The sequence below is a fragment of the Falco rusticolus genome, chromosome 12 (genome assembly GCF_015220075.1).
Source record: "Falco rusticolus isolate bFalRus1 chromosome 12, bFalRus1.pri, whole genome shotgun sequence".
Taxonomy (NCBI): Eukaryota; Metazoa; Chordata; class Aves; order Falconiformes; family Falconidae; genus Falco; species Falco rusticolus.
In genome coordinates this window covers 5,033,024-5,052,345 of record NC_051198.1, presented here as the reverse complement: position 1 = coordinate 5,052,345, position 19,322 = coordinate 5,033,024, and the positions used below count along the sequence as shown (strand labels likewise).

Sequence of the window (19,322 nt, the reverse complement as noted above, 5' to 3'; positions counted from 1 at the left end):
TGTAGCAGATCCCAGACTCAGCTTTTGGCCTAGATGACACGCAGAAGAATTATTTTGCAGATGGGCCAACCTAGGACACGTGTTCCCGCTGGGATCGGCACTCTGCTCCCCCCTCGCTGCCTCCTTAACGAGAGCGCGAGAGCTCAAACCAACAGCCAGCTCCTCCAATGGCAACAACAAAAGACTCCTTGTCATTGCCCGGGCTGACTCAAAACAGAGTAGAAAAGGGGATTTTTTTGACAGAGCTGCAGATCACGGATTCACAATATACAGCTTGTCACACAGTGCTGTCAGTGATGCTCTCTGTTAAGTTATAAAAAACACCTACTTGCTCCTTGCCTCAGTTTTCCACAGCTGCGGGCCGTGGGCTCTGTGAGGGATTAGTACACAGGAGATGTGATGTGTGGCTCCGGTGGTGGTAATAGAGACATATAAGCAGTGCTCCAAAGGGAACGTTCTGACAAGAAGGAATCTTGAAATTTGACTTGTAAGTTTAAGAATTGCCCCAGAAGAAAAATTTCTCTTCCACCTTCCCTCCCAAAAAGCAGGCCTGAGTCTGTTATCTCCGTTCCTGCTTTTCACAGTCTTGCATAACGATCTACATGAAAATTTGAAGGTAAAAAAGCCAAATGCTTTGTGCTCTAAATTTTGAAATGGCGCAACTGCAGTGCTCTTGGCATTTTTGTTTTTCTTCTGCATGTTTTCCTTTCAAACCATAGTGCGGTCCAAAAAGGATCTGCTTTTCCTAAGTGATTCTTTTTTGGTAGAACAGCATATTTCAAAGGTAGATATGTGTATTCCTTATGCTTAGCCTGTATAACCACATACATAGATGGTTCTTCAGAAGTTTTACCAACTATTTCTATTTACCACTGCTTCAAAGAAAGCAGGGACCATGCCCTGTGGAATCCTTGCTCTCCCGACACGCAGACCTTGAGGAAGGAAGTTGCAGTACTATTTCCTCCCCTACCCTTTATTATTACTAGTGGCAATAGCAAGTGCTGATCCAGTGAGGCGCTGCGTACCTTCAGCTCGCATGGGAGTCCTGGACAATAAGGGATATTTCCATAAAGGGTATTTGCCTGTGATGTACAGGCACTATGGTCAATCCTAGGCACCTTCCAGCACTTTTCCAAACACAGGAAGAGGAATGGGATCGATACAGAGGGAGCTTTCCGGGGAGGGGAAGGTGCTCCTCACAGGCAGGGGATCCCAGGGTCTTTGGGAACAGGTTTTAAGCAGAACATTTTCTGCAACACCTTAGTCCTGGCTGGTGCTGGAGATGCACAGTGTGCTGACCGCCTGCTCCATTTCACAGTGGCACCGTTGCATTCCTCTGAGAATAAATACTTCCTTTCTCTCTTTACCAAGAATCCCATGATTTCTTAGGGAGTAAAAAAAGTCTTCAATTTTCTCATCTCTTCATTCAGCCCATTTGATTCACTGAGTCATTTTGTACACTGGAAGATTCAGTCAGTTTTTAACCTTTATTTGTTTCCCTTTTTTCTGTTTATATTTGTTGTTATTGGTTAGTTCTAGAAAGAGCAGCCTGAATGTCTTATCTGCCAGAAGGCACATGCGCATGGGTTTCTCACTCTGCCATCCCTCCACAACTTTACATTTGCCTAGAACCGAATCTGTTAGACACACTGCAGAGCTGGTCCCAAGGCAGGGAAGGCAGTGGCTCAACACGTGTCATGCTTTCTCCTACGATCTCGTTTCCTTCTGCACAGTCCCTGCTTGCTGGGTTGGCAGGATGGGTTCCCCTGCTGCGCTGCGCTAGTTTGACATAATCGCCGTAGTGCCACTGAGCGACATGTGGCAAACAGCCCAGCAAGCTGGGATGAGTGAGCAGCAGCTTCCAGCAGGAATACTCCTCCATATTTTAAGGTAGTCTTTCTTGGAGAGTTGGAAAAGAGGAGGTTCGGGTTGGGGGGGGGGGGTCCCCTCTATGCGATTAACTGATGTTTGTAGTTGCACAGAGGGACACCAGAAATCTGATTTTAAAAGCGGTGCTTCAGGGAAATCTGGATGATTTCTTGATCACTGAAAAGACCCAAGAAAGTTTCAGTCCAGCATATCTCAGCAGCTGATCTGAAGCAAACCTGAAGACAACCCCGTGTCCTCAGAGCCTTCACGCAGCCCCTTTGGCCACTGAGACATCACAGCTGACTTCAGTTGGCCAGAAGCCCTGTCTGTGTCGCTGCAGAGCTCAAGCATGCCTTGAGACAAAAGGAACTAGTCATGCCCCATCTATCTTGCATGCTCTTTTTTGAGCACCTCCCAGACTTAACTACATTTATCCTCTTAGCACCTCTGTAATTATCTCTCTTGTAACAGATGAGAAACAGAAGAACATGGAGGTTTTGCAATTTGAGCTGAGCCGTGCAGGAGCTCTTTGGCAGAAGAGGCAGCCTCCTGAGGGGTGAGTAATATTCTTTTGACAATCCCATTAGACTTCTGTTTGTATCCTTACATACCTAGATACAAGCCAAAAATCAAGCCCAAAGCATCTTGCACAAAGCAAAATCACTCTCTGAACCTGACTCTTCTGGAACCAATGGAGGCTTTCACTGCTCCCCTTCCCGCTCTTCATCACAATTCCCAAAGGTGAGACCTGCAAAGCAGTTCCGCTCTGTTTCAGTTTGAAGGATCAAGTTTTATTTACGCAAGCAATATAAACATAATTTTAGCCTGACAGATACATAGAAAATTCAGAACAGCTGCAGCCATTGGGTGAAGCGTCCTGCAGAATAGTAGAGCGCAAAGGCACGGGGAGCACTCGTAATTGTATTTTAACCAGTGCCACCAGCAAAGTGAATCAGATGGCACTTGGTGTCAAATATAGGCTTATGGTCAGCCCTGTTAGCCAACTAAATCAATGAGAACTTTACCACAAACCCGAATATAGTTTTAAACCCTGAATCAGCAGGAATAGTTGAGCATAAGAAGCGCTGGATGGCCAGGCAAATTGCCTGGGTAGTGGGCTTCAGGGGAGGCACACGCTTAGCTGGATGGAGGGCTCCCTGTAAAACCAAGCGGAGCAGTGGAAATCAGATCAGCAGGACGAAGTCTGGCTGATAAACATTCTTCCTGGCATGTGAGTCAGCGGCAGGTTAATTAGGCATAGTTAGGCAGGGAGCAATGGTTATTATAGAAGAGGCTTTAATTGACGGGATCATTCTCAGCACAATAATATCAATTAGCAATTGCGATCAGGATCGTGAAGGCAGGTGGAGCCCTTTCTGTCAAGCTATTTTTATAAGGAATTAGCCTGTATAAACACTCATTGTAAAAACATTGTCCTTGTCAGGTGTAGTAACTGCCCTGGCACATAGCATCTCTACTCACAATGGAAAGATAATTAAAGACGCATTTGCACACTACTGTGGTTCTCCCAGATGCTAATTGTGTCACCGGAAGATCTAAACAATTATTAGGAAAACACTGGGTGAGTGTTAATAGTTATTTCCAAAATACAGACAATAAATAGATCGAGAAAATGCTGTGAGCATTGAGCCAGCCTTGGAAAAAGCTAGAGGAAAAATTGTATTTCTGAAGCGAACATGGAAATTTGAAGTGGGAGTTAGGTGCCTAAACATCTTGGAGGAACTTAGATCCTGAGCATACTGAGGCCAAATCCCGCCCTAGCCTACCAATAATTTCATATTTTACAGCCTTCACATTTTCCTCATATGTATGTTGTTCTTAGAAGCCCATATGAGGAGGGCCAAATCCTGAAGGTATTACTTAAAGGAAATTTCTATTCGTGTTGCTGAATATTCACTACCGATAATCCTAGTAATAATTCTCATGAAAAACTGTGTGATGTTCCATATTGCGTTTTATTATGTGTAGCACATATATTGTATAACTATATTACAGGTCTACATAGCATACCTGTAATATTATGTTCTGGTAATTAAACCAATTAAAGTGCAGTTATGAGCTCATTAAACCCAAGAAATGATATGTCAACCAATTCAGTTTTTATCTAGATAAAATCTTATCAAAGCCAAGTGATTCAGTCCTTAAAACCAAGTGTTCTTACATCTGTGTCTCCATTTATGATGCATAGATTAAAATGATACAGAAAATGCCTGTGTAGACATTATGTGACCTGCATGCACGGTTCCTATCATGGAGCAAACTGCTGCTGGATATTTTTACCTCTTTGGCTCCCATGATACATCCGAGTGGGATATTCTGTTACAATCTTAACATTTTAAATATTTAATAATATCACACAATTCTTTTTGGATCTGACATAAGCAATACATAACCCTCTGCTGGGTGTGTAGGTTTTGCACGTTGTTCCTCAGAGGACACCAGAATGACTGAGATGTGCCAAGCTGTCCTGCTGTGCTTGGATCCCGTTTTCCCAGGTGCTGCAGTACCTAACCTGGTCCTTGCAGAGCTGGAGCATCCAGCTCTCCCTCTCGGCTCTTATGGGCTGAGAGATGATCCTGAATTACCTCTTTCCAGGTCACCTAGGACTAGTGCCTGCCTGCCTCTAGCAGAACGTTATACTCTAGAATAAATATACTTGGGGCAGAAATCTTCATCCTGCTCAAGTTCTCCCACGGCTGTTACAGCAGGGACAAGATTTTGGGCAAATCCTCACTGCCATCCCCATCAGTTGCTGGGAGTGTGTTTCCTGGGGCTGAGCAACGGCAGTTCTGAGCTTTGCGCCTCGCGTTAAGGAGAGGCACTTGGTACAGCCACGCCGACGATCAGCAGAGGCTGCAGAAGGCAGAATGCAAATTATGCAGAGAGGCAGGCAGCAGAGGAATGGCTGTGACACAGGATTCGTTCAGCTGGGTTCTGGTTCTCACACCGACAATGTGTCTCACCCAATGTTCTGTGCTTTGTTTTGTGTCTGTGTTGGTCAGATATATCTCAGGCTCCGAAGGGCAAGGACTGCCTTCACACACTGTCAGCGCAGCATCTGAACAGTCGTCACGCCTGATCTTGGCTACCGTCTCAGTGAAGGGCTCTAACATAAGCCGTAACAATACTAACATTGGCAGCAGCATCGGTACTGTTAATGAAAGACTGGTGATAGTTGCTTTTTAATATGGTTCAGAAAAGCCCTACACTTCAGGTTCAGCTCATCCAGATCAGAGAAGCTGCTTATATTCATGTTGTTGTTCTGGTAGGAGGAGAGTGTTCATGCCCAGAGATGGAGAGCATGAGGAGAAAAGAGAATTCTGGAATGATTTTTCTACTGTGCCTAGCACGATTATAATCAGAAAAAGGTAGGAGGGAGCGGGGAAAATGTGGATGATGTTATTACCAAAATGAAAGAATTTGAATACAATCATAGCAGTTAGGGAAATGTGTTTTTAAAGACCTTGAGAGAGGTCATAATGAAAGTTTACTTTGTAGATCTAATCATAGTTTACAAGACCATATGCCAGTTCCCAGTGGTGTCCACAGTGAACAGCAGGACACCAGTAACTTTCCAGATGTGGCTTTTCCCCTAAAAGGAGAACAAAACCAGTTGAGAACTGGAGTAACCCAGCACTGGGGGAGCCTCTGAACTCCTCTGCAACTCTTGACTGGGATGCCCTCATGAATAGTTTGGTTGTTGCCTGGTAGCATTGGCAAAAATTCTACGGTACGACTGAGCCCGCAAGAGAAAAGGAGAAACTTTGAGAGGGATCATAGATCCAATTTTATGGGAAGGTCTTCATAAAACAGGGCTGAAGCATACATACCATAACATCTGTCCTAGATACCTGATGGGTATTTGGGGCCACATGGGTAGTGGGGGAGAGGGAGAGGACATTGGTTGCCAACAGGGCATTACTACCTTGTGGAACATGCTAGTGCCGAGAAGATCACGGTCTCAACTTCTGCCCTGAACTTCCTGTACCTTCTTCAGATGCTTGCCTGTTTGGCCCCCTTTGGTCAGATCCTTCTGTCATCCACCCTTGGGTCTCGGCACTGCCCCAGTCACCCTGCAGCGCAAGCGCGCTCCGGGTCGGGGCGTACCAGCAATGGGAGAGTTTGCAAGGGACTATGTGGAATCACCAGATCTGGTTTTGTTTAGAAGAGTTGTGGTTGCAGATGCCTTTCTTTCGGAGGAGTGGGCTTGGAAAAGATTGTGATGAAGGTGAAGAAATGATATTTAACAGGAATCTGTAGAATCATGTGATCTCTTCTGGAGGTTGTTCTTGCAGCCTAAAGCCCTTGCTCCAGGTTGCTCTTACCTCTCTCTTGTGCGCTTTGTCCCTTGCTTTGTGATTGGCATTGGCTTGGGGAAAGGAATTGTCACAGTCTGTTGAGGACACGGCGGTTTCTGATGTTACCTGTAACTGATTCATAGCTCGCTTTGGAAGATTAGGGAACGGACTGAGATCCACCAGAAAAAGCCAAGTGTCTGCACAGTCTCTTGCACCACGTGGGCTCTAGCTGAGGGCTAGGCATGGCTTGCACCTCAGTTGCAGTGAGCGTGTTGTCGTTTCCACAGAAAAAGCAGAGATCGTGATAGCCAGATCTTTACGTGGGAGGAAGGAGTGGAGTTTCCTAATGAGCTGGAGCTGGAAGGAGGAAATTTTAGTCAGCGACACCGACTATTCATCTCGGAGCAATGACGCATCAGAAGACACCGAGGCCTCGCTTGGCTTAGCCAAACGAGCGCTGCCTGCCCTCGCTGCGAGCACGACAGGAGCTGCTGAGTCAAAGGAGAGAGCGGCTCCAGCCAGGGCTGTGCTGAGGAGTGTGCTGCTGTACACGTTACTAAGGGTTGGTTGAGAGACTTGGAGAAGAAAAGGAAAAAGCCCTCATGGGAGATGGTCTATTTTTAATGAGCCCAAACCTCTTCCACAAATTAAGTGAAATATTTTAAAAGGAAACAATATTACTTCGGTTTTATTTGTTTCAGCTACTTAGTTACAGCTCCACGTGGACACAATTAATGGAGGAAATAGAGTATTTTATAAGCCCAGGACTCTGAGATAGATATTTTGTGACCATGTGAAATTCTTTGCCCTAATCACCACACATTCCTTGGGAGAAGGCTGTATATTGCTGAAGATTATTAGCCTTGGTTCCAAAAGTGTTGTGTCTAGTCATTGAATGGCAAAGGTCAAAAATTGTCATGGTGTTAGTCTGACGAATTTTGCTCCCCATTTTTCATTAAAGTCCCTGCTGTCCATCTTTGGCTCAGGTCTGTTCTAATTCTGTTCAAAGTATTCCCCAGCAACAAAGAGAGAAATGACCTTTCCACTGGAACCAGTTTTATTTCCCAGATCCCTTTCAGACTCCCCCTGTGACTTCATGTAAATCACTTGGACGTTCGGTGCCTCATTTCTCCATTTTTTTAAATAGAAATAATATAATTCCTCTTTCATTTGCCCGTTTACATAATGAATTTTTCAGGACAATGAATCATCTTATTTGGGTGGTATTTAACACCAATCCATCTCATCCTTGCTGGTTAAAGAAGAACAGATCGAGGTAAAACCTGGGGATGAATGTTGTTTAGATGAAAAGTTTCATTTGCACCTTGCCCTGCTTTCTTCATGATGGGAAACAATGAAGAAGTCACCCATAGAAAAAAATAATGTTTTTTCATTCTTCTGGGACTGCCTCAGAGATCAGAGACAGCACCCATAAAATACCAGGTGTGGGCTTTCTGGCAGGACCAAGTGTGACGGCGGGGTGCGATTTCTGGATTTCTGAATGGAGGCAATTGATCGGTTCCTCAAATGATACGGGTCCATATGCCTCATTAACCAGCTATCCGCTTCTCGCAGGCATGCCTAAGTGGTCTCCTTTTTCGTTCTCATATCAGCGCTGCTGAGAAGATTTCCTTGCAACAGGCTATTACGTGGAGGTAAACATCTCCTCGGTGCAGTAATCTGTGCAAATATCCTGACAGCTAAGCACAGCAGTGGAGTAAACAAACAACCCCAGTGCCCCTTCCCCTCCACCATGCCAATAAACGGAGTTTACTGTACACAGCGCTCTTCGGGGCTGTGCAGGGATGGTGTGAATCCATTAGTAGGGCAAGGGTGAGTGACTTCTGACTTCAGCAACCCTTAAAGTTAATCCAGCATTGTAGGGGCAGAATTAAATGTGATGAGCTCAGAAAGTGTGATAAAACCAGATTTAAGTGCACAGCTGGGCAGCAACCTATAAAGGCAGAATTTAAAACCGTAATAAAAACTTTGTAATCTAATTACAACGGTAAAGTTAAAGGTGAGGTATTTGCAGCATGATTCACATGCACCACAGCTAACCTCTGACATCTTGAATATATTACGTGGTTTCTTCACTACAGGAGTAATTTTTGAGTTGCTTTCTCACACTACATGGTTTCCTACTTTTTATTCTCCTGCACTGTCTTCAGTGGTTACAGGGCAGGACAGAACTGTGGATCACCACTTTGCAAAGCATCTACTTTGCTGTGCTTCTTGCTGGAGGTGTCCCAGGCCTGCCGGCTCCTCCCCATGCTCTGGGCGCTCGGCACCCAGGCACGGAGGCAGGGGTTGCAGCAGGTGCACAATGCCTCCAAAAAATTGCAGCTCCTAAGAGAGTCTGAGGAGAAACCACAGCAAGAGCAGGTATGTCTCAAGCTGGTTTTAGCCCGGCTAGTCTTAACACCAGCAGAAGGGAGAAGGCGGCAAAGCAGGTTATAGCTCGGGTGCAGGATATGGTCCCAGGCAGCCAGCTCCCGTTGAAGCCCATGTCATTATGTCGTTGTTGCAATTGGCCCCTAATTAACAGCACCTCAGATACACAGTCATCTCTGATTTCGGTGCTGGCTAGTCCAAAACCCAAAGTGATGGGAAAAACCAGCACCATGAATCCTGCCTGGTTCTCCTTCACCCCTGCCGGTGGGCAGGGCTTGTTTTGCCCAGCAAGTTTCATTCAGAGCGCTCTCGCCAGGATGGACACTGTCAAGTATGACAGTGACCTTAGATGCAAGTCTAACATCTTTCAGCAGGAAGACCGCAGCAGCGTTAAACACTAAAACAGAAGTCTCTTTCCTGGGTTGCATTAAGCGTTGTCCAGCATTCCGGGAGCGCTGCATGTGTGGCAGGTTGTAGTGGTGGGCTTTAAACAAGTTTGCTCCAGCGTAACAGCTGGGCAGTTGCTCTAGGAAAGGCAGCTGGGGTGATCACTCTTTCCTCAGCCAGCCTATGTCAACACGATGATACTGTGTTTCAGAACCTGTCCTTTTTTTTCCCTTTTTGTCGGCTCGGAGGGGAACAGCAGAGCCATCAAGGGCACCCTGTGCAGGGCTCAGTGATATTGTGTCTCGTGCAATGAGGAGAGTGCGAGTGCCATTAGCTAAAATGGATGATTGATATCAGCAGTGGGTGAGAAAGAGGTGTGGGGTGCGCTTGGAAAGGAGCTACCTAAAGTTTCCAAGGGCGGCGTACATTTGTGATCGGAGACCTATCTCAATATCGTTTAGAAAGACAGAAAGCTGCTTTTTTATTTTAGAGGGGAAAAGATGTCTTGTGTACGTCTTGAGCTGCCATATACACTTATGCTATTCCTGAGTTAACTTCATTCCTTCTCTTCGTGCAGCTGTACAACAGCTACGCTAATATAGAACCCTGCACAGGAGACAACAGCTTTTAAAATGCAATCAGGGACTACCAGAAAACACCACAACAAACGCCCAAAACATGGGAAGGAGCCCACCAGCTGCAGGATGCCAGCGTGAGGATCAAAAGAGCAACATCCCAGGTACAAACAAGGTAAGATCCCATTGAGCCCAGGCCAGCAGCCACCCACTACGACCTCCAGTGGGTTTAGAAATCCCATCCCGTGCAGCAGCTCCTACATGCTTGAGCTCACTGTAAGGCAGAGGGAGTAAGGGAGCATTTAACACCCTCAGTCTGCAAGGCACAGACAGGAGGTGGTAAATACCTTGATAAGGAAACTGGAGTGAAAATACCAGCTGTAGGCAATCCAGATTTTATCAGGGCAGCATGCAGGAATGAGTAACTACCTGACATGTAGATGTGCCTGTGTGCAGTGCCAGCAGCTTGCCAGTCCGCACATCTGGCCTCAGGCGTCAAGTTTGCATTTTCAAACCCATGTGATTTCAGGGTGCAGTTGAGGGGGTATTTTTGCATGGGATTCTCTTACGCAATGGTAGCGACCAAAATGAAACTGGAGCTCTGTGTGTGGAAGAATCTGTAGGTTTAACACTGGAGACTTGTTTTTCTGCTGTAAGAAGCCGCCTGGCTGCTCAACGAAGGTTATTGCTCTGCTTCGCAATGACACGCATTTCACAGCATGGAGATCCACGTGTGGCAGGTTAAAAAAATGCCCTGGAATCCAAGGGCTCAGCAAAGTCATAAAGACATGAATATTGTGTATTCCTCAGTGAATGGATGGTGGCTCACGGGCCATTGCTACTGCTGTCACTGTGGGACCTAGAGAAGACCTGTGCCTAGTCCCATCATAGTCTGCAATGCGAATCACAAATTTGGTGAGGGTGGTTGGAAACTGAAATGCTGTGAACTGGCACAATGTATATATTGATGTCTGAGAAGGTATGAGGATGGTGGGGGAAGAACTCCAGGGAAGTAGTCATGCCACCAAGCCTGTCAGAGGTCAAGGAGCATCTGGATGATGCTCTTAGACATACAGTTTAGTTTTAGGTAGTCCTGGGAGGAGCAGGAAATTGGACTAGATGATCTGCATGGGTCCCTTGCAACTTGAGATATTCTATGATTTTGTGGTCTTACACAGACAGTTTGGAGAATTATTGCTAGGTGTACTTCTCTAGCTCTGGACCCCCAGTATAAGGCTATGAAGCTGTCTGTTTGCTATTCTCTGGCTCGATGTTTGCTATTCTCAGACCTCGAACTCTGGCTGGCTAGGGAAGTCGTTGCCTAGGTTGTCATTCCTAGGTGGGAAATGTCTGTGCAGAGACCCTGTCCCTGCTCTGGTGATGCTCTTCAGGTGTCTGACAGGCTCTTGGAGCTTTCTGTTTGGTTTTTGCATTGATTCTTGACCAGGTTTACAATACAACAGAAGGCACAACCAGCCCTATCCTTGGTGCGAGGAGTAGGAAGAGCTTGGCAGCTTGAAGGCATGTCCTGAAACCTGAATAAGGAGAAAGGAAAGACTGTTACCTTGCTGAAATGACAAGGGGTTGGGACAGCATTCAGAACTATGCCACACCAGGGTCTCTTTCTGGGGGTGGTGCTTAGTGTGGCTAATGACAACCATAAGTAGGAAAAATATGGATGCTATTGGGGAGAGAGGCCCAGGAATGGATAAAGAATAAATTGGCTGTGCTGCACACGGAGAGGGCCAAACAGATGTTGGGCCTGATCCAGAGCCCATCGAGTTAACAGAAAGGCTCCCTTTGGTTTCATTGGACTCTGTCTCAGACCCATTACAGCTTCACAGGAAGCAGTGGAGACCAAGAGCAATAACTTGTGGTGACTGGAGTGGTGTGTGTTGCATAGGTGGGGGCTGTGAGGTTTTCATGGTGAAAACAGATGGGTCTTACAGATCCATCCCTTTGGCCTGGGTAACCCTCCTGCCCCACTTCCCCCACCTGATGGTAAGCAGTCTCATGTGGTTTTGGTCCTCTAGCCAATGTTTTGGCATGATTCTGCGCAGAAGTGCCCATCTGCCTTCTGTATTCCCCCTCCTACTCAAGGAGGTTCGGGTGTGATCTCACGGTGGCCCAGGATTTAGAAACCAGTGATTTGAGCCATCCACAGAGAAGGAAGAAATGAGGCCTGCTGAGAGCTGTCGGCTAGGGTGGGATTTTGTTGTGGACCAGCAAGAACAATAATGTAAAGCAGGTGTTTCTGCGATCGTGAGACATTTGTAAAACCAATGTCCAACAAGTCTCCCACTCGCATTCCCATCCACATGATATGGCAAGGTCTAACATGAAGGACCGCAAAGAGAAAACATCTCTCTGTGCTGGCTGGCGTATGACCCGCACTAGGGCCTCCCTCCCCTTCTGCTGTCTGTGCTTTTCTGTTTATTTAGGTGCGTGTCTTTGTTTCTGTTTTTACATTTAGCACAAGTAGAAAGGAAATGGAATTTCATACAGCTTAGAAGACTGGGAGCTCACCATGCTTTGGAGCATGGGCCATTATTTGTCCTCACACCGCAGGTGCAAGTGCTCGCAGGCCAGATTCTCCACTAGTATAAACTGCCCCAGCCTCTGTGAGAGCCCCCTCCTTTTAGCCAGCCCATTTGAGGAGGTTTGTGATATCCAGAGGTGCAGACACAGGCCATACTCAGGCTAAGCCGGTCTCATGTTTAGGAGTGAGACCTTGACGCTGAGCAGCACCTGTTTTCTCCTTGTGATGGTATCAAGACGAACGGATTGACCATTGCACACGAAGATGCACCGACAAACAGCAGATGCTGTTTAATTCAGGGCTCTGAATTTATTGGAAATATAATTTGGGGAATAGTTTTGTGTAGTCTAATTTAGGCCAGCTTGGGGAGAGGCAAGGAAGGAACTTACAAGGGTAATTTCAAGGCTTTTCTCAGGACTGCCCCTGCCCAAACACGGAGAGCTTTGTTCTCTCTCTTTCTGTTAATGAGGGAAATCCTCACAGTGAAGTGGGATTGACTTTAGTACTGCTGAAAGAGAAAACTTTGTCTTTCTCCTGCGAGAAACTCTGCTCTGAAAGAGGCTAACGGTTCACAAAGCTAGTGTAAACTAGCAGATTTTGCTCAGCATCAGGACCACTGTACTGATTTATTTCACCTGAAGACCTATTCCAGTTTCCCGTGACATCACATCAAGCTCCTCACAATCCACCTCTGGATTTCCAGTCATCCATCAGCAAAGGAGTCACTCTTCAATCTTTCGTAAATAGCTGTCAATCTCACTCCTTTTTTCCAGCTGTATTCATACCCACTTGCTTCCCCTTTGCAGGTATTCCCTTATCCACGCTGGAATTAACGTGTACACACTACAACAGTGCCCATCATGGCTCAGGCTGAGCTTGAGTTTAGGTACTTCACAGGTTTAAGTCATGACCCTACAACACTCAATCTCCAAAAGATGATCTCTTGCTTTTATTGACAGTAATGCACTTATAGTCCAGTTTAAAAGAAGCTGATCCTGAAAGAAGCTGTTGAACTTTTTGTGTGAGGTAAGAGTCAGTTCATGGCTGGATGCATTGCCTGGCAGGAAGGTTGTGTGGCAGCTTGGCAATCGTACCGTGACGCAGCTGAAGGAGAACACCTGAACCCTGTCTTCTATTTACATTTGGGTGGTGGATGGGTGGCATCATTACTCCAGTTTTTGGCTCGTATCTGTCCACTTGGATGTGAACGTAAACTGCTGCAATTATATCTTAATTGTGTCCCGCTATTGGAAATGATTAGTCTGTTCGTTTTCCATAAATACTGGCTGGCCAGCTTTGCCTGGCAGTGGCTGGGAATTGTCATGGCAGATATGAAAGCTCAGAGTAGGGAATCGTAACTTCACGTGACTTACGGTGTTTCTCAGGTGGCAAACTCTATGCTATTGGATTTCGTCCTGAACAGGGTGCCGGAGGAGAAATGTCAGCTTTAAGACTGGGTTCAGGCGGTGATAGAGAAAGCACAGGTCTTTCAAAGCATAGGCAGTCTCACATTGCTGTTTCAGTCAGGAAGTGAGTTTCTTATTAAAATAAGCTCCTTTCTATGGGGGAACTTTTAAATTTCAGGTGAAAGTTCAAAAATATCCAGGCTTTCTAATTCACTAGCACTTCCCACTCCTACCTCTCCACCATGGCAGCCTTTGCCCTTCCGTACTGACCAGTTCCGGCAGGCAGAACAGAATGTAAAAAGTAGCAGCGTATTAACTTCAGGGCTATGTATTCTACAAGTGAGCTCTAATTCCAAATGGCACTGATGCCAACCTTTTTTTTTTCCCCAGGACTCAGGCATACAACACACTTTCCTCTACTGGAGCTCATCATTCCATAACTCTAGAAATTGCAATATAAACCTTGGCTACTATGCACACTTCAACTTGAAAACACAGCAGCAATCTGGGATTTTAATTCCAGCAAATCTGAAAGTGGATTAGAAATAGGATCCAGCTGCATCTCTAATAGTCAAAAGAAAAATTAGCAGAACATTGGAGCTGAAATGAACTCTGTCTTTCTTTTAGCTTTTTTCCTCCCTCTTGCTTTAGAAGAGGAATTACATAGACCTAAAATGCCATAATTAAACTGTCATTTGTTCCTTACCTTGGTAGAAGCTTTGCCCAGCTGAACACATCTCAGTTTCCATCCTAAGCATTTACCTACAGCACAGGGTTGGGAGAGGGGGGCGGTTTATTACTTGTTTTAAGAAATTAGAAATCAGAGGCATGCACAGTCTGTCTGTTATAGTCTTCAGCGAGTGTGTTGCCAGGCTCTACAGGTTATACATCATTAGCGCACAGAGTGTCCAGGAGAGCCCAAAGCTTGTGCAGGTGTGTTGGCAAAGCTCGCACCACTTCCCTCCCTCCTCCCTCTCCGCTGCACTTCCAGCAAGCCGATACTTGAAACTCAATGTGGCAAAATCACAGAGAGCTCTCCTAAAGTTTGTTAGCTCGAAGCTCACCCAGCAGACGTGACTATGAGATGGTGTGTGGAACCTGGAAGAGACTCACTGGAAAAACAAAACCATTGAGTCAAAAGCTTAGTGTGTTTTTCCATGATTGTATGAAAAAAAAAAAAAAAAAAGTACATGTGTGTTTTTTTTAAGCACTTTCAGATATTAGAAATTTAGTGAACACAGAGGCAGCTTTTTTTTTTTTTCTTTTCCCCTGCCCTTGAACTTTCGGAATGACTGTAGGGAATATATTCCAGCCTGTTTTCAATGACCCATTCATCTGGTGGTTTTATTGCAGCTTTTCCCAAAGGGAGGGAGCTTCATCGGATCTCTGCCCCTGGCATTAGCTGCCATTATTTGTGCATCCCACTCAGATAATCGATAAAGTGGGTGGCATCTGAAAATAATTATACACACAGCTCTTCCCCAGCTTCCAAGATGGAGACAGAAGCTGGGAAAGGAGCCTTTGCATATTCAGCACTTGTTAAAGGAATGAAATACAGTTCTGCGTGTTATTGTTGTATCCTGAAACCTGGGCATTCAGCAGCAGTTTCTTTTGACGTTGCGTAGCACTCTGGCCACACAGTACCTGATCACAAAGCTAATCATCTTTCCCATCTTTCCTGGATTTGCTAGAAAAGTTGTCCTGTCTGCTTGTACAGCGCGCCAAAGGGCAGGAACTGTCAGACGGGTTGCAAATATAATGGTGGTGTCTGTGGCCTCCCTTAGGGAGGAAGGATCTAGCTGAGTTCAGTACCCTCTTTTTTTCAGCAGACACCACCACAGTTGCATTTTTACAGCCAGATGTCCTGGCCCCAAGCTAGCATGTGGTGACAAGTGGGTGGCCTGTGCAAGGCATGGTATCTCTCTGTAGCATGGGATGAGTTTTTCCAGCCAAAATGATGTTCGAATACCCAGCTTAAGCAGCGAAGCTCTGTCTTTATACTGCTCGTGGCAAAGTCACCTTTAGATGTCCGTACGGCTGTCATTGCCTACTGAAGAACCTGATTCAGGTTCTCCATCACCTGATGGAGTCCTACCAGTCAGGAAAGTATGTGAATCATCTCATATTAGAAGATATTTAATGACTGTTTTAGGAGGCTCACTTCTTTAGTCTTCTTTTTTTGCAGTGGCTGAGATCAACCACTGGCATGAACCTGAGCGTTCCCGCTGCAGCCTACCTAAACAGCGGCGGCACCAGGCACCAGCGCAGGGCCTCTGAACTGAGCAGGTGGTACAAAAAGGAGGGGCACAGATTTTGCCACGGCAAGTTGCAGTTTTAGAGTAAGGCTTTGTCCTTGTACCCCTGCGGCTCTGGAGAAGCTGTGTGCAGCACTGTCACAGTGGGGACTAGATCCTGGCTATGACCCTACACGGGTTTTAATGGTCTGCCCTAGGAGTCTGCTCATGCGCTCCACTGAAGACAAGAGAGGTGAGGATGGAGCAGCGGTCTGACCCAGCGTGGCCATTCCCACAGATTTCGATATACCTCTCTCCCAAACTGCAGTGCTGGGAGGAATGCCATGGCTGTACGGCGGGGAAAAACCTGTGATGTCTGCAAGAGCCTGCAGCTGGGGGCATCCGGCAGCTGCCTCCCCAGGAATGAGCTAAGGACATCAAGCAACTCACTGCTCCCAGCTGCTGGGTGCCAGCAGGGCTATTTCACATATCCGGACAGCAATTACAGGGGAGCAATTATTTTTGGCCGCTACTACAGGGCCTCTGCTATCTCCTAATCTAGGCAGCAAGCAGAAGTGTTTGTTCATGGCCTGCTCCATTGTCCATCCCCAGCTTTTCTCCGTGGTAGTACATTGTTTGTGATGCTGTTTAAATCCTCCTGCCAGCCCCAACAATGCCTCGCGCAACCCCAGCGTGTTCAGGAGCTTCCAGGCTGCAGAAAAACCGATCCTGCTCAGCCCAGCTCTGTTTGTTGCGAAGTGTTTGCTTAGTGATTAACTCATGCACGGACATACACAGCCACAAATCTCTAGGTTGTCTCACAGCCTTTTCATTCAATTAAGTCTGTTGACTTAGTCTCATTTTGAGCAGTAACTGGATTTAGATAAGGCAGTGGAAACCAAAACATCAATTGTGTGATTTCTGGCCCAGCCGGTATGTTGATCTGAAGGGAATGTTTGTGCGGGCGATAACCGAGGTAGTCCAGTGATTAGGGCAAAGACTTCTATAAAGTAAAAACGCTCTGCATTAAGTACAAGTACTGGCCAGAGGAAGCAAAGGGAGCTGCTGCCTCCGCAATTCCCTCTTTGCCTCACTTGGTGTGCCGTGCTGTGAACGGCAGCCAGTGATGGAGAGGTGATGGTCTGTCTGAAGGAGCAATCATCGTTGGGGCAGGGCTGGGATCTCCCACTGTTGCTAGAGCCACACTGATGTAACCGTAACCGCTCCTCTGAAGCCCGCAAAGCTCTACAGGGATGGAGTCATTTGGGATTTAGCCAGTTACATTTTGTCAGCAATAGACCAAAGTTATTCTGGGATGATTTCTCCCCACAAGCTGTAGGGCATGAATCTACACTCAGTTCCCTAGGGGTTTGATTTGCCCAACATGAACCAGCCCTCGTTGCACACATCCCTGGGAAGAGGAGATGCAGGTGGCGCACCCTTGGCATCTCTGCTCCTTAGAATATAGGTGGCCTAGATGGAAAAATTCTCTATAGTACAATAGCTGATGTCTGCCTATACAGGCAAGATGAAAGAAAGCTTTTCTATTTCCAACCATACCTGTTTGTGATGCACTCCTGTGTCTTTTACTGATTACACACTATAGTCAGAAAACATATTTGGAAATACATGTTGTTACATATTTTTCAAAAGTGCATTTCAATGTATGAAATTTTTGGTCCCATTCTTTTCCAGAGAACTGTTAAGCTAATAGGGAGCATAGGGCATTCCTGACATGCTCCAAGTCTTCAGCAAGAAGCATGGAAGAAGAGTGCAGAAAAAGACCGTGAGAAGACACATGAGATAAGGTACACCCTTGGAAGGCAGCGTATGTACTACTGACTTTCTCTTTTTTTCTCATAGTAGTGAGGGTTTCTTCCTCAAATTATCCTTTGTTTCCTTCTGACATAAATCTGTGATAAAGGAGATTGTTCTAGCTTGTTCCAGTTTGAGAGGTCCTGATGGACATTGAAAGGAGACAAATAAATTGTTGGCGGTTCTCAAACAATGAGCTGCATGCAGCCTCAGCACGGGAGGAAGAGGGGAATGTGTTCTTTCAAAGGACTTTTCTTCCCAGTTCCTCCCCCCCTGTTTGTTTCCCCTTTGGGCCATGCAGCACTGTCTGTAGAGGTGACACTGGAAGCAATGTAAAACCCGTGTTTATTGTGAACAGTGTTGTGCCCACATGCCTCCCGTGGAGTGGCGATGGGGAGGAGGTGCTAAGCACCTCCAAACATTGAGCCAATACTTCACATCATCACTCCTGGTTTGGAACTGGAATCACACCAGCCAGCCTAAGTAGTAACACGCTGCTATGGGCACTTACAGTCCCGCTTCTTAAATGACCTACTTATATGAAGCACACTGGCACAGGGGGAGCGCATGTTTTAGTGTGCTCAGACTCAGTATTTCCGTCAGTGACTTGGATGGTGGAGTGCTTTCAGCTTTCTTGTACCAGGACGTTGCAGAAGTGGTGCAAGTACAGCATGCACTGGAGACTCACCCCCTTGCTCGCCACGCAGACACCCTCAGCCCATGGCTGTCACAGTTGCTGCTGTTGGAAGCAGAGCAAGCATGTTAAAATCTGCTTCCTTTGGGCTGCCGAAGGCAGTAGCTACTGTGCTCCTGCCACCCCACGATGCAGCTGAGCACACAGCAGCAGAGCTGTGCCCAGCACGGGGCTCTGCCCCGGCACGGCGGGTTAGCGCAACAGCATGCAGCTCCTGGGACCAGAGCAAGTGGCTGCGCGCGTGTGTACGCACACACACACAAACACTTAATTGTTGGCAACTTAACATATATTAAACATCTTCTGGTAGCGATGAAAGATGGCATCCTCCCAGAGTTTTGCATACCTGTGAGCTAATCGGCCCTTTGTGTGAAAGCGTAGGTGGGGACTCTTCTAACAATACGAAGTTGATTAGCTCATCATCTTGGCTTTAGGGGCATACTGATGTGCCCATCCTGCTTTCAGAGCTATGAATAATCCAGCTTCGCTGCTGTCCTCTTATTAAAAAAAAAAAGGAGAGAGTGTAGTTTCAGGGCTTGGTACTCAAGCCTGTTTCTCAGTACAGGTGATGAGTAGGTATTTGCCGGTTATTCACTGGTATCACTCTTGGCTTCAGGTCTCCTTCGGACAGCTGTCAGCTTCAGGAATTATACCTGCCTGACAGAAATAATTGCTGTTTTTCAACTATTGATTGAAATAACGTCCTTGAAGATTAGGCACACGTGATCCACTGTCAAAGCAAGAGGGCCATCAACAGAAGTCTGTGCTGGTCACAGTTCATTTAAATCTCTGTGAACTGTTTGGATGGTGGAGCAGACAGGGCTCTTCTGGTAGGTTAGAACAAGAAAACAGGCTGGGAGACTCCCATTTTGGGAGAGGAGGAGGACTGATTTAAAATGTTCTGAATAAACTTTAGAAATAGACTTAGATGAAAAAGAAAATGCACAATTAAAATACACATAAGAAACCAGGTCATGGTCCTGACAATATGCTAGGGGAGCTGGTAGAGGACAAGCTCAAATCGAAGTCTACCAGGTTATGGTGTGCCCAGAAAGATCCCTGTTATTAGAAGTATTAAGAGCACCCTTTG

At 46.3% G+C, this 19,322-nt stretch overlaps 1 long non-coding RNA gene across 1 annotated transcript in view; it reads left to right on the top strand.

The window, feature by feature from the left end:
• LOC119156360 overlaps window positions 1-19,322 on the top strand; it is a 366,829-nt gene that overhangs the window by 318,961 nt on the left and 28,546 nt on the right. Inside the window, exons 7-8 of the long non-coding RNA XR_005107087.1 lie at window positions 2,341-9,719; window positions 17,419-17,531. This is a non-coding gene — a long non-coding RNA (uncharacterized LOC119156360). The remainder of the gene's footprint in view (window positions 1-2,340; window positions 9,720-17,418; window positions 17,532-19,322) is intronic.